General features: G+C 41.3%; 1 protein-coding gene across 2 annotated transcripts in view; it reads right to left on the reverse strand.

Moving 5' to 3' along the window:
• Positions 1 to 12,096: 12,096 nt before the first annotated feature.
• Positions 12,097 to 13,874, reverse strand: part of LOC117827907 (dynein regulatory complex protein 1-like) — a 20,752-nt gene continuing 18,974 nt past the window's right edge. The window contains exon 14 of one of the 2 annotated variants that reach the window (XM_034704755.1): positions 12,097 to 12,211. The gene's annotated coding sequence lies outside the window, so the exon portion shown is untranslated. Of the gene's footprint in view, positions 12,212 to 13,483; positions 13,727 to 13,874 lie in introns of those variants that run through there. The other variant, XM_034704756.1, reaches the window with a different exon arrangement.

The raw sequence follows: 13,874 nt of genomic DNA on the forward strand, positions 1-13,874 counted from the left end.
CTCCACTCAACCTTTCAAAATAAAAGAGCTATCCTCTTTAAGATTGTGTCTGTTGATGCTTATTCATCTTAACGAACATATAACACATACCAAGCATTACGTGGTTTTTGAATATATTCTTTAAATATATTTCATATTCCCAAATCTTTCTTATTTACCCTCCAGGTAGATTTCATGCTTTTATTTTGACACAGCTGTAAATTACCCAATGACTTTCGGAATTTTCGTAACCCTGATGTGCACACGCGTAAGGTGCACCCCAGCACATCCCTGTTTTATTTATTGAACATTTAGTATTATACAAAACATCTCTGTGAGGATGTACACAAAATACACAATAAAAGAGTCATCCTTAAAAACCTTTAAATAAAATAATCTGATGAACTGATTAAAATAAATCAAATATGCACATACACTACCAGTCAGAAGTTTGGACACACCTTCTCATTCAATGGTTTTCATTTATTTATTTAGAACATTGTTTTGATGTCTTCAGTATTAATCTACAGTGTTTACAATAATTAAAATAAATACAAACCTTGAATGAGAAGGTGTGTCCAAACTTTAAATAGTAGTGTATATTGGAGGGAATCATAAAATGTTTCTCAAACGTTGTAGATTATTAAATGAAATACCAGGCAATTAACATAAAAACAGAAGGAGCAAGGAAATTTAAATTTAAAAAAAAACAAGAGCATAATTTAAATCAACAGTAAGAAAGCTAGAAAGATCATTTTTATATTTCTTGTAATCCTACTGGAGTTACATTTCTTCTGTGATAAGAAAAAAGTCTTAAACTCATTTATGATGCAGCTAAAGGAGTTCCCTGTTTTCATTAGCTGAAGACAAGATATGATAATCCTTTATTGGTCCCACAACACCGGGGGACATTTTCAGTGTTACAGCTGCAAAGTGGATAGTGCAAACAATAAAGAGCATGTACAATTTTAAGAATTTATTAAGATCTAAAAAAATGTAAATCCTTAGAAAATGATGCATAGAACTAAATAAGTAAATTTACAAAATATTTACAAAACCAGAGACAATGTGTGGCACAGTCGTATGTAACGTTTACAGATCTTTGTGGTCAGTACCAAAGTTCACTGAAGTTGCTCTGCAGTGTCTTTATTATTGTTTTGTTTGTTTTGTGTCCATCTTGATGAAAAATCTCAAATGAGAAAGCAGTTTAGGATTTTAAGAAAGGGATGTAAATTAAGTCAGCAACGTGGTCTAAAGCAGTGGTTCCCAAAGTGTGGGTCGGGACCCCCTGGGGCGTCACAAGATACTAATTTGGGGTCGCAAGATGTCTTCCAGAATTGTTTTTCTTTTTTAAACGATCTAAAGTTGCCTATTTTACCCATTATTCTACAAGATATTGACAAAAATAGTTACATTTCAACTAAAATCTTGCAGAATTAAAATGTTGAATTAGTTTTCTGTCTGTCTTTGTTGCCTGATGACTCCTAAGGTCAGGGTGAGTTAACAATGAATGAATAAAAGCATCGGTAGCAGCAAGTTAATTCACATCACCACAGGAAATACAGCCAGGTGTGCATGAAGGTGCTTCATTTTCTACAGACCAGCTAAATGAAGTATGAAACAACATTTAATCACTTTGAGGGATAGCGGGTCACGAGTCTTTGGTACCTATATTTTGGGGGTCGCAGGCTGAAAAGTTTGGGAACCCATTGTCCAAAGCAGTCTTCAGCATAAAGAAACAATATGCAGTTCTTTGGTTCATTATTGTGGTTTAAAGATAATAACCCTGCAGGTCAGCCAGTGGGCTACACAAGCTCACATGTGACTGAGAGAGGGAGACTCAGACTTATTCTTAGATCAAGCACTGGTTGAATGTAGTGCATTCAGGATACACTAGGATACATAAACTGCTAAATGTAAACATTCTTGATATGTCAAAAATGTATTATTTTCTCAATAATTACTATTTTAGAGCTTTTTTTAATTAGATAAAAATGTTTGTCTCACAGTTCAAATCATTTCTGATGATTGAAAATACGGGCGGCATGGTGGTGCAGTGGGTAGTGCTGTTGCCACTAAGTTAGAAGGTTCTGGGTTTCGAGTCAGGTGCCTTTCTGCGTGGAGTTTGCATGTTCTCCTTGTGCATGCGTGGGTTCTTTCTTGGTACAGTACATGATATGTCACCTTTAAGTCCAGATTTTCTCATTTATTCTTGTGATTTTGTAGTTTGTATTGGTTCATTGTTTTCTGATATGCCTTTCAAATGTAACCTTTAGCACTTTTATCATTTGATCTGTCTATTGATTGAAACATTTTTTAGTATGTTTAGGACATTAGTTTGTTCCGTCTTGTAATTCTGTAATGACTTAACATCTCACTGGCTGCAAAACAAGTTTACCAACGGGTACAAATAAAGTAACCTGACATGAACCTGAACATTTTGGATACCAATCCTGCAACACAATTGTCAACATGTTGCTTCAGCATGAAGCTGGAGGTGCTCAGTTTGGCAACATTCCCTACATGCATGACACATACTGAGAAACTAAAGAGTCACCTACCACGGAGCCTTTGAATACCTGAAATACTGTGAGAGAGCAAATAGTTCAGCTGAAGACTGAAACAAAGAGACGTGACATTTGTCATGTTTTCTGGTTTCTTCTCTTCCTTTAGATGACGATGTAAAGGCCTTTGGTGCCACCAGGTGGAGAATTGGCTCCATTAATTATGAGAGAGCAGAGCTGCAGTGGATTAGTTCTTCAGCTTAGAGCAGGTCTATATTACAGTATTTCTCAATTGCTAAAACACATTTCTTGACATCCTTAACACTATAAGCAAAAAACCCAATTTTTAAACTACATTCACCAAACCTCTGACTCTTCCTGCAAAAACAAACAATGTTGTCAGATCATACACCAAGTCAATCAAAATTAAAACAATACTGAGGAGTCATTACACACTACATCAAATCACTGAAAACACAATGCTCAGGACATGAAGCTGGAGAAATCCTGTTTATTGTTCACAGGAGGATAAATGAATGTAGCTCCTGTATACAGTCAAAATAAAGTCAACAAATATATATGAGAAGCAGGTTACAGTATAATTCACAAAATCAAACTGAAGTGCTTACAGTCTCTACGATCATTCAGCCACAGCATCAGGTCTACGTGCTGGGTCAGGCCACAGGACTTCATCCACATCACAGGACACATTCTCCCTACTGGATGTTATCGCCCTACTGGATTCTACGCTAACTGGTTTCAGTGATCCAGCTGTGTTGTATTTACTTACAGGCAGGCGCTGTGCTCTGCATCAGACACAAGATTCGCCACACATTTACAAACATATTAACAGAAGTTCTCGGGTCTCATCTCACATCTACTGCAGCAAAAATGGTTGGATCAGTGAGCAGTGCATCACAGCTACCAACGAAAGTCATTAAATATGTAAAAATAAAGTATTTTCAAACCTAAGTGGAGTTGGATTCGTTCCCAAGAGAGCAAAATATGATTAAAATCAGGGAACTGCTACCTAAGCTCGTGAGCCATGGAGCTCACTCTAGTTTAGTGACTCTGACAGGTATGAGTCAGGTATGAGTCAGGTATGAGTCAGGTATGAGTCAGGTATGAGTCAGGTATGAGTCAGGTATGAGTCAGGTATGAGTCAGGTATGAGTCAGGTATGAGTCAGGTATGAGTCAGGTATCAGTCAGGTATGAGTCAGGTATCAGTCAGGTATGAGTCAGGTATGAGTCAGGTATGAGTCAGGTATCAGTCAGGTATGAGTCAGGTATGAGTCAGGTATCAGTCAGGTATGAGTCAGGTATGAGTCAGGTATCAGTCAGGTATCAGTCAGGTATCAGTCAGGTATGAGTCAGGTATGAGTCAGGTATGAGTCAGGTATCAGTCAGGTATCAGTCAGGTATGAGTCAGGTATGAGTCAGGTATCAGTCAGGTATCAGTCAGGTATGAGTCAGGTATGAGTCAGGTATCAGTCAGGTATCAGTCAGGTATCAGTCAGGTATGAGTCAGGTATGAGTCAGGTATCAGTCAGGTATGAGTCAGGTATGAGTCAGGTATGAGTCAGGTATCAGTCAGGTATCAGTCAGGTATCAGTCAGGTATGAGTCAGGTATGAGTCAGGTATCAGTCAGGTATGAGTCAGGTATGAGTCAGGTATCAGTCAGGTATCAGTCAGGTATCAGTCAGGTATGAGTCAGGTATGAGTCAGGTATCAGTCAGGTATGAGTCAGGTATCAGTCAGGTATGAGTCAGGTATGAGTCAGGTATGAGTCAGGTATGAGTCAGGTATCAGTCAGGTATCAGTCAGGTATGAGTCAGGTATCAGTCAGGTATGAGTCAGGTATCAGTCAGGTATCAGTCAGGTATCAGTCAGGTATGAGTCAGGTATGAGTCAGGTGTCAGTCAGGTATGAGTCAGGTATGAGTCAGGTATCAGTCAGGTATCAGTCAGGTATCAGTCAGGTATGAGTCAGGTATCAGTCAGGTATGAGTCAGGTATGAGTCAGGTATGAGTCAGGTAAGAGTCAGGTATGAGTCAGGTATGAGTCAGGTATGAGTCAGGTATGAGTCAGGTATGAGTCAGGTATCAGTCAGGTAAGAGTCAGGTATCAGTCAGGTATCAGTCAGGTATGAGTCAGGTATGAGTCAGGTATCAGTCAGGTATCAGTCAGGTAAGAGTCAGGTATGAGTCAGGTATGAGTCAGGTATGAGTCAGGTATGAGTCAGGTATGAGTCAGGTATGAGTCAGGTATGAGTCAGGTATGAGTCAGGTATGAGTCAGGTATCAGTCAGGTATGAGTCAGGTATCAGTCAGGTATGAGTCAGGTATGAGTCAGGTATGAGTCAGGTATCAGTCAGGTATGAGTCAGGTATGAGTCAGGTATCAGTCAGGTATGAGTCAGGTATGAGTCAGGTATGAGTCAGGTATCAGTCAGGTATCAGTCAGGTATCAGTCAGGTATGAGTCAGGTATGAGTCAGGTATGAGTCAGGTATCAGTCAGGTATCAGTCAGGTATGAGTCAGGTATGAGTCAGGTATCAGTCAGGTATCAGTCAGGTATGAGTCAGGTATGAGTCAGGTATCAGTCAGGTATCAGTCAGGTATCAGTCAGGTATGAGTCAGGTATGAGTCAGGTATCAGTCAGGTATGAGTCAGGTATGAGTCAGGTATGAGTCAGGTATCAGTCAGGTATCAGTCAGGTATCAGTCAGGTATGAGTCAGGTATGAGTCAGGTATCAGTCAGGTATGAGTCAGGTATGAGTCAGGTATCAGTCAGGTATCAGTCAGGTATCAGTCAGGTATGAGTCAGGTATGAGTCAGGTATCAGTCAGGTATGAGTCAGGTATCAGTCAGGTATGAGTCAGGTATGAGTCAGGTATGAGTCAGGTATGAGTCAGGTATGAGTCAGGTATGAGTCAGGTATGAGTCAGGTATCAGTCAGGTATCAGTCAGGTATGAGTCAGGTATCAGTCAGGTATGAGTCAGGTATCAGTCAGGTATCAGTCAGGTATCAGTCAGGTATGAGTCAGGTATGAGTCAGGTGTCAGTCAGGTATGAGTCAGGTATGAGTCAGGTATCAGTCAGGTATCAGTCAGGTATCAGTCAGGTATGAGTCAGGTATCAGTCAGGTATGAGTCAGGTATGAGTCAGGTATGAGTCAGGTAAGAGTCAGGTATGAGTCAGGTATGAGTCAGGTATGAGTCAGGTATGAGTCAGGTATGAGTCAGGTATCAGTCAGGTAAGAGTCAGGTATCAGTCAGGTATCAGTCAGGTATGAGTCAGGTATGAGTCAGGTATCAGTCAGGTATCAGTCAGGTAAGAGTCAGGTATGAGTCAGGTATCAGTCAGGTATCAGTCAGGTATCAGTCAGGTATCAGTCAGGTAAGAGTCAGGTATGAGTCAGGTATCAGTCAGGTATGAGTCAGGTATGAGTCAGGTATGAGTCAGGTATGAGACAGGTATCAGTCAGGTATCAGTCAGGTATCAGTCAGGTATCAGTCAGGTAAGAGTCAGGTATGAGTCAGGTATGAGTCAGGTATGAGACAGGTATCAGTCAGGTATCAGTCAGGTATCAGTCAGGTATCAGTCAGGTAAGAGTCAGGTATGAGTCAGGTATCAGTCAGGTATGAGTCAGGTATGAGTCAGGTATGAGTCAGGTATGAGACAGGTATCAGTCAGGTATCAGTCAGGTATCAGTCAGGTAAGAGTCAGGTATGAGTCAGGTATGAGTCAGGTATGAGACAGGTATCAGTCAGGTATCAGTCAGGTATCAGTCAGGTATCAGTCAGGTAAGAGTCAGGTATGAGTCAGGTATGAGTCAGGTATGAGTCAGGTATGAGTCAGGTATCAGTCAGGTAAGAGTCAGGTATGAGTCAGGTATCAGTCAGGTATCAGTCAGGTAAGAGTCAGGTATGAGTCAGGTATCAGTCAGGTATGAGTCAGGTATGAGTCAGGTATGAGTCAGGTATGAGTCAGGTATGAGTCAGGTATCAGTCAGGTAAGAGTCAGGTATCAGTCAGGTATCAGTCAGGTATGAGTCAGGTATGAGTCAGGTATCAGTCAGGTATCAGTCAGGTAAGAGTCAGGTATGAGTCAGGTATCAGTCAGGTATCAGTCAGGTATCAGTCAGGTATCAGTCAGGTAAGAGTCAGGTATGAGTCAGGTATCAGTCAGGTATGAGTCAGGTATGAGTCAGGTATGAGTCAGGTATGAGACAGGTATCAGTCAGGTATCAGTCAGGTATCAGTCAGGTATCAGTCAGGTAAGAGTCAGGTATGAGTCAGGTATGAGTCAGGTATGAGACAGGTATCAGTCAGGTATCAGTCAGGTATCAGTCAGGTATCAGTCAGGTAAGAGTCAGGTATGAGTCAGGTATCAGTCAGGTATGAGTCAGGTATGAGTCAGGTATGAGTCAGGTATGAGACAGGTATCAGTCAGGTATCAGTCAGGTATCAGTCAGGTAAGAGTCAGGTATGAGTCAGGTATGAGTCAGGTATGAGACAGGTATCAGTCAGGTATCAGTCAGGTATCAGTCAGGTATCAGTCAGGTAAGAGTCAGGTATGAGTCAGGTATGAGTCAGGTATGAGTCAGGTATGAGTCAGGTATCAGTCAGGTAAGAGTCAGGTATGAGTCAGGTATCAGTCAGGTATCAGTCAGGTAAGAGTCAGGTATGAGTCAGGTATCAGTCAGGTATGAGTCAGGTATGAGTCAGGTATCAGTCAGGTATGAGTCAGGTATCAGTCAGGTATGAGTCAGGTATCAGTCAGGTATCAGTCAGGTATGAGTCAGGTATGAGTCAGGTATCAGTCAGGTAAGAGTCAGGTATGAGTCAGGTATGAGTCAGGTATCAGTCAGGTATGAGTCAGGTATCAGTCAGGTATCAGTCAGGTATCAGTCAGGTATCAGTCAGGTATGAGTCAGGTATCAGTCAGGTATCAGTCAGGTATCAGTCAGGTAAGAGTCAGGTATCAGTCAGGTATGAGTCAGGTATGAGTCAGGTATGAGTCAGGTATGAGTCAGGTATCAGTCAGGTAAGAGTCAGGTATGAGTCAGGTATCAGTCAGGTATCAGTCAGGTATCAGTCAGGTATCAGTCAGGTATAGGAAAACTTTCACTAAACATGGTTCAGTATTTCCTGATATGAAATCAGGGAAACCAGTTGTTTCAGGTGAGCACAGAATAAAATGTTCCCTGGCTGTGACCTGGATGATGACGTACCTGACTGATACCTGACTGATACCTGACTGATACCTGACTCATACCTGACTGATACCTGACTCATACCTGACTGATACCTGACTGATACCTGACTCATACCTGACTCATACCTGACTGATACCTGACTGATACCTGACTCATACCTGACTCATACCTGACTCATACCTGACTCATACCTGACTCATACCTGACTGATCCTTGACTGATACCTGACTGATACCTGACTGATACCTGACTGATACCTGACTGATACCTGACTGATCCTTGACTGATACCTGACTCATACCTGACTCATACCTGACTCATACCTGACTCATACCTGACTCATACCTGACTCATACCTGACTCATACCTGACTCATACCTGTCAGAGTCACTAAACTAGAGTGAGCTCCATGTCTCACGAGCTTAGGTAGCAGTTCCCTGATTTTAATCATATTTTGCTCTCTTGGGAACGAACCCAACTCCACTTAAGTTCGAAAATACTTTATTTTTACATATTTAATGACTTTCGTTGGTAGCTGTGATGCACTGCTCACTGATCCAACCATTGTTGCTGCAGTAGATGTGAGATGAGACATGTAATCCATCCACTAACCCCTTGAACCAATTCTGCTCAACTACAAGCACAATTCCTGCTTTACACTCAAATTGCAGTTCTAAAACACACTTTTTTCAAAACACTACACACAATTCTCTGCATTTTCATGAAGAAAATCTCTTGTTTTCACAAGGAACACACTGTCATTCAAAACTCTAAAGTGAATTGCCCTACTATGCACACTGCCTCATCACATGGGAAAACACCTGTCACACAGTTTTAAATTAGCAATCAGAGCTTTAGCATAAGAGGGCAATAGGTGAGCTTTTCTGTCTTGGAGCAATGGATGCCAACATTGGAAACAGAGGCAGAGCCAGTACCAGAGCCAGAGAAGTGAGAGTAAGAGGAGGAGGACGGGGAGGATGAGGACGAGGAAAGCCAAGGACCGTAATCTCTGAAGAGATCCAAGCCACTTTGGTTGACCATGTGCTCACTCTTTACTTTCAAATTTAAGTCCAACTGTGTGTGTGTATGTTCCCCCCCCCCCCCCCCCCTTACCAGATATGAGCTCAGGGTGATTATTTGGAATACAGACAAAGTAATTCTGGAGGACAATGATTACTTCACTGGGGAAAAGTCCAGTGACATATTTGTCAGGGGGTAGGTACAGAGGGACGCTGTGACCAAGCCTCGTCCCGTGGGTGTGAGCTGTGTGTGGATTTTTTTTTTTTTTTTTTTGCAGTTAACCATTTTTTCGTTTTTTTTCTCCCCTTTTTTTGTGTGCGTATTTGTGTTGTTCGTCTTTGTGTTTGTGGTGTGTCTCCTGTCTGTCGTCCTCTCTCTCTCCTCTGGTCAATGCTCTGCTGCTCTCTAGCTTTGAGCTTCGTGTTGTTAAAGTCATTCCCTCAAGAGCTTAGGAGGATACTTTTGGGAATTTATTCATTTATTAAAACCCGTTGGTGAGATTATTTGGACAACTTCTTTTTTTTTTTTTTTTTAAAAGGAAAGAAAATGTTTATGGTTCTTCACAATTCTTTAGCAGCTCCTCAAGGAACTGAACCACCTCCTCCTTACCTTACCATTTTATTTTATTTCTTTTAAATTTTATTAGCATTCACAGGATCAGTGTTTCCCCTAGGTTTACAGCTTTGGGGGCGTATTTCCTTTTAATACGTCCCCCGGTTGTGTTTTTGTCACTAATGCACACCAGGGGTAAAAATCCTCAATGAAGAGGAGACTGGTTCATAAAGCACACCTGCTGCAGGTAGAGACCAAGCTAACACTGCGCCCCCCCAATAATAACTCAGCCTGTCACAGGAACACATAGCTTTAATTTCTAAAGATTAGACACACAGCGGGGAAAATATGAACTCCTAATGTCCGACGGTCCTTCTTAAGTTTTCATCTGAGTTTGTATTATCAGTGATGCACTTCAGCTCGTCATAGTCTCGTTTTGTCTTGAAAAAACGAGTTATTGATGAACATTTATCGTATCGTTGTGCTGTGATGTGTGTATGTGTGCGCACGTGTTTGTGTGTCTGTGTGCGCATGGAGCGGAACCAAGCGGCAAACTCCGGTCTCAAACGATGAAGCCAATGCGGAAGTGTTATAAACTGCAGTACATCGAGAATCCTCTGGAGGCTGGCTGCAGAAACACCGGAAACTACATAGATATGAATGGGAAAAAGACGATCTTTGCAGCATTAATAAACATGTTTACAGCCTGGTTCAAAAACCGGCTTGGCCCTACAACGCTAATCTCTCTAATGGCACACACTGTACGGGGGGTGAATTTTTTTCTAACGTGACGGTTAAGAAGATATTAAGATTATGAGTTTTGCCCAAATAAGGACATGACTGACGTGACTCCCGGTCGGGAACACACAGCCATTGGCTAAGGGGCTCACACTACGTGACACTCTGCCTGGTTGAGTTCCGCATTACCAATATGGCTGCTGCCGTCGATTTGCTTCAAAACAGCTCTCAGGAACAGATGGGTGACGTCACGGATACTACGTCCATATTTTATACAGTCTATGAGCGGAACGCTGCCATGCAATACAGAGAGCAGATGAGCATAATGACATCCTTTCATGTTAATAAGATAAATAACATCAGGATATTTAGTCTGTTTAATAAAAGAACAAGTTTAAGACCTGATCTATAAGAGAAGTAACCCTGAATTACTTCTACTGTGATCTGGCGATATGTAGAAAATAAAATTTACTGAACTTCCAAGGGGGGCGGGGGCCGCTGTTGGGGGGGGGCGCCCCGCCCCCCCTGTATAATGGTAGGGGAAACACTGAGGATTATACAATAATGGTGACAGATACATACCTTTTGTAAAGTGGCATCAACAATGCACATATGACTTGATTTTTTTAGAAGGTACAAAAATCCTGTTAACCAAAGACAATCTTAAACAAATACAGGTAGAGATATCAGAGGAAACAATAGCTGCTTTAACATACTTGTTGATGTCAAACAGACATTACAAATAACAATGACCACACTTGTGGACAACTTCAAATACATTTGAAAAAAAGTGTCCTCTAAGCAACTTTTTCTTTAACTTTTATCTTATGAATACTTTCTGTTTTACTTTATAATTATCATTATTACCATGTATTTATTTATTTAAGCAGATCTCTTTGGTTTTGACCAAATAAGGTCCATAAACTATCCGTCCCAGAGCTAACATTTCCTGTTATAATACAGTCAGCTTATGAGTCTGCTTAGTTTCTTGTACTTTTTTCAAAGTTCCCTAATCTTTTTTTTTTTTTTACTACAATTATCTTACATTTTTTGATTTTTCAAACTACTAATTATGTTTTATTTTGATCAACTCCCATTCCTCTGTCCATTAAAACTACAACTTTCCTTATTCACACTGCTGTTTCCATTGTGAGGAGTGAACTTCTGGGCCTGTACCCAGCTTTCAAACAAAAAGGAGAAAGTTTTCTTTCTGTTCTGTGTTTTGATCCTGTATTACAAATTTGACACAGTTATTTTTTTATGATGATTTTCATGATATTTTTAATTCTTTTGAAAGTTGTTTGGAGCTTTTTGCATGTACAGAAGCAAAACAAAAAGGAAGATGCATGGTGGCACAACAAAACTGCAATGTTTTGTAAAACGTTGTCATCCTGCAGACTGGTCCCAAAAACTGCAGCCTCTCTAAAAACATGGGATGTCACAGGACGGTAGTGCCTAAGGTCCTGCATCAAGCAGAGTGTTGTGTGCTTGTTGGCTCGCGCAGGGTTGCTTTGTTATTGTTGTTAGTTAATTGAAGTCCTGCATTGCCCTACATGCATGATGTGGCCATTGTTTGCTCTATCTTCACATGTGATATGTCAGTGTTGTATTCACACCATTTTTTTGCTGCCCCCAAGAGGCAAAAAGTATAGTCACGAGTTAAGTACATGACCACTTCACAGTGTGAGAAAGTGGAAGTAGAATTGTCATGATTTCTGTTATTTGCAATAAAACAACAATTGACAGCTATCACACTCTGACTCTCTCTGTGCAGCCGTCCCAGTGCCAGCATGTCATGGCTGCTGAGCCCAGTGAGGACACTGTGTGTCCTGGTCTGGAGGAACTACAGGCTCCAATGTGTGCTGCTGCTGGCTGCTGTGCCGGGTGGACTCTTCCTGGCTCTACTCTTCTTCTCTTTGCCCTCAGAGCTCAGCCACAAGCTCTTCAACACCGCAGGATGAGACAGCTGTATGTCTGTTTTATTGTGTGTACACTGTAGTCCACAGCAGTTGGTGTGTGTTGACACTCATTGTACTACCAATTTATTTTATCTGGGGCTGTAAAATAAAAACTGCAACCACATCGTGATGCAATAGAGGCTTCATTTTTTGTGTGACTTTCAGTCCTTTTAGTTGTGTCTGAGCTTTGCTGATTCCATGTAAACCATAGGCTATGGTGTCTCCAGCTCTGTGTTGAGCTGTGAAAGAATAAAGTCAGTCAAATGATGCAACAACATTTTATGAGGTTTTAAATATGCATCACAATCTATCAAATTAAAAATAAAAAAGATTCACAGCTCAACACCCCCATGGCAGGGGCGTGTCCAGAACTTTCTGACCAGGGTGGCCCAACTGAGGCTCTCACATAGGCAGGGGTGGCCAGTGCATTTACACATAAATAACATTTAACCTTTCTGTCTTCACAACCTACTTTCATTAAAGTATTAAACAGTTGTTATATTCCTTTTAACTTAAAAAAAACACATGACAAAGTGTCATAAATCTTCTAAGCTTGATTCTTTAAGGACTAACAAAAGATGTTTTTTCAAAGTCACATTTGAGGGCACTAGTCAAGAAATCTACTGTCAGCCTTTTAACTCATCCCAAATTATAGATTTTAACAGAAACCCCACCTCTGACAAGGCAAACAGCCAATCATAGTTTAGGATTTGGAGTGGCCCCTGGGGTAGGGCTGAACGATTAATCGAATTCAAACCGACATCGCGATGTAATAGAATGCAATTTTCAAATCGCAAAGGCTGTGATTAAAAAAAAAAAAAGTTTCATGTACACAGACACAACCTTACATGACATCATGCAGTAGGTGGCCTTATTGAACCTTTCAGCTGGTTTGCTGACGGCCAAAAATCTCTGAAGAACGAGACACGTGTGAGCGGGGGATGAAGAAAACAACTTCAGCCACATTAAGTTTTGATTTGTTGTTTTGTTGTTGACATCTTTAAACATGGCCTCAGCAGAAGAACCCATCATATTGAGGCGTACAGAATAATCAACACGCTGAATATCAACATGTGGAGCAGGCTTATAAATAATCTCCACAGACACAGAGTCAGTGAAGACCCAGACAACATGTGGATTTACTGCAACAGGACAACTGAACAGAATCATATTTAAGACTCAGTGTCCAGTTTTCTGTCTACTGGTTCTTACCATAGACTGTATAAAATATGGACGTAGTATCCATGACGTCACCCATCTGTTTCTGAAGAGCTGTTTTGAAGCCAATCAGCAGCAGCAGCCATATTGCTTCTGTCGAGCCAGTGTGACGTAAAGAGGCGGAGTTCGAGCCTCCTAGCCAACAGCTGCAGTGTTCCCACAGTCAGCTGTGCCTCTCATTGGAAGACTAGTAATCTCAATATCTTTGAAATTGCTGCGTTAGAAAAAAAATTCACCCCCCTCACAGCGAGAGCACATCGAGAAATGAGCTATCCAGACTACACTCATCTTTTGTACCAGGCTGTAAACATGTTTATTAATGCTGTAAAGATCAGCTTTTTCCCATTCATGTGTATGTGACTTCTGGTACTTCCGGAGCCAGCCTCAAGTGGATCCTCGATGAACTGCAGCTTTTAACACTTCCGCATTGGACAATATTTTTAGACCGGAGGTTGCCGCTTGGTTCTTACTGAGAAAAATAAGCATGTGAACGGGGTCAGGTGTCAGCCAAGGAGAGCAACCGGGTCATAATGAGTCTGGAGGCAGAGAAAAAAAGAGACCTGTCACTGAGCCGCAGCCTCCAGCTGAGCGTCTCCGCTGAGAGCAACACCTTCAGTCAGCTGATTCACATCCAAACATGCTTTAAACTTCAAACACTTGTTTGGCAGAATGTTAAGTAGTTGT

Source organism: Notolabrus celidotus, chromosome 16 (genome assembly GCF_009762535.1).
Source record: "Notolabrus celidotus isolate fNotCel1 chromosome 16, fNotCel1.pri, whole genome shotgun sequence".
Taxonomy (NCBI): Eukaryota; Metazoa; Chordata; class Actinopteri; order Labriformes; family Labridae; genus Notolabrus; species Notolabrus celidotus.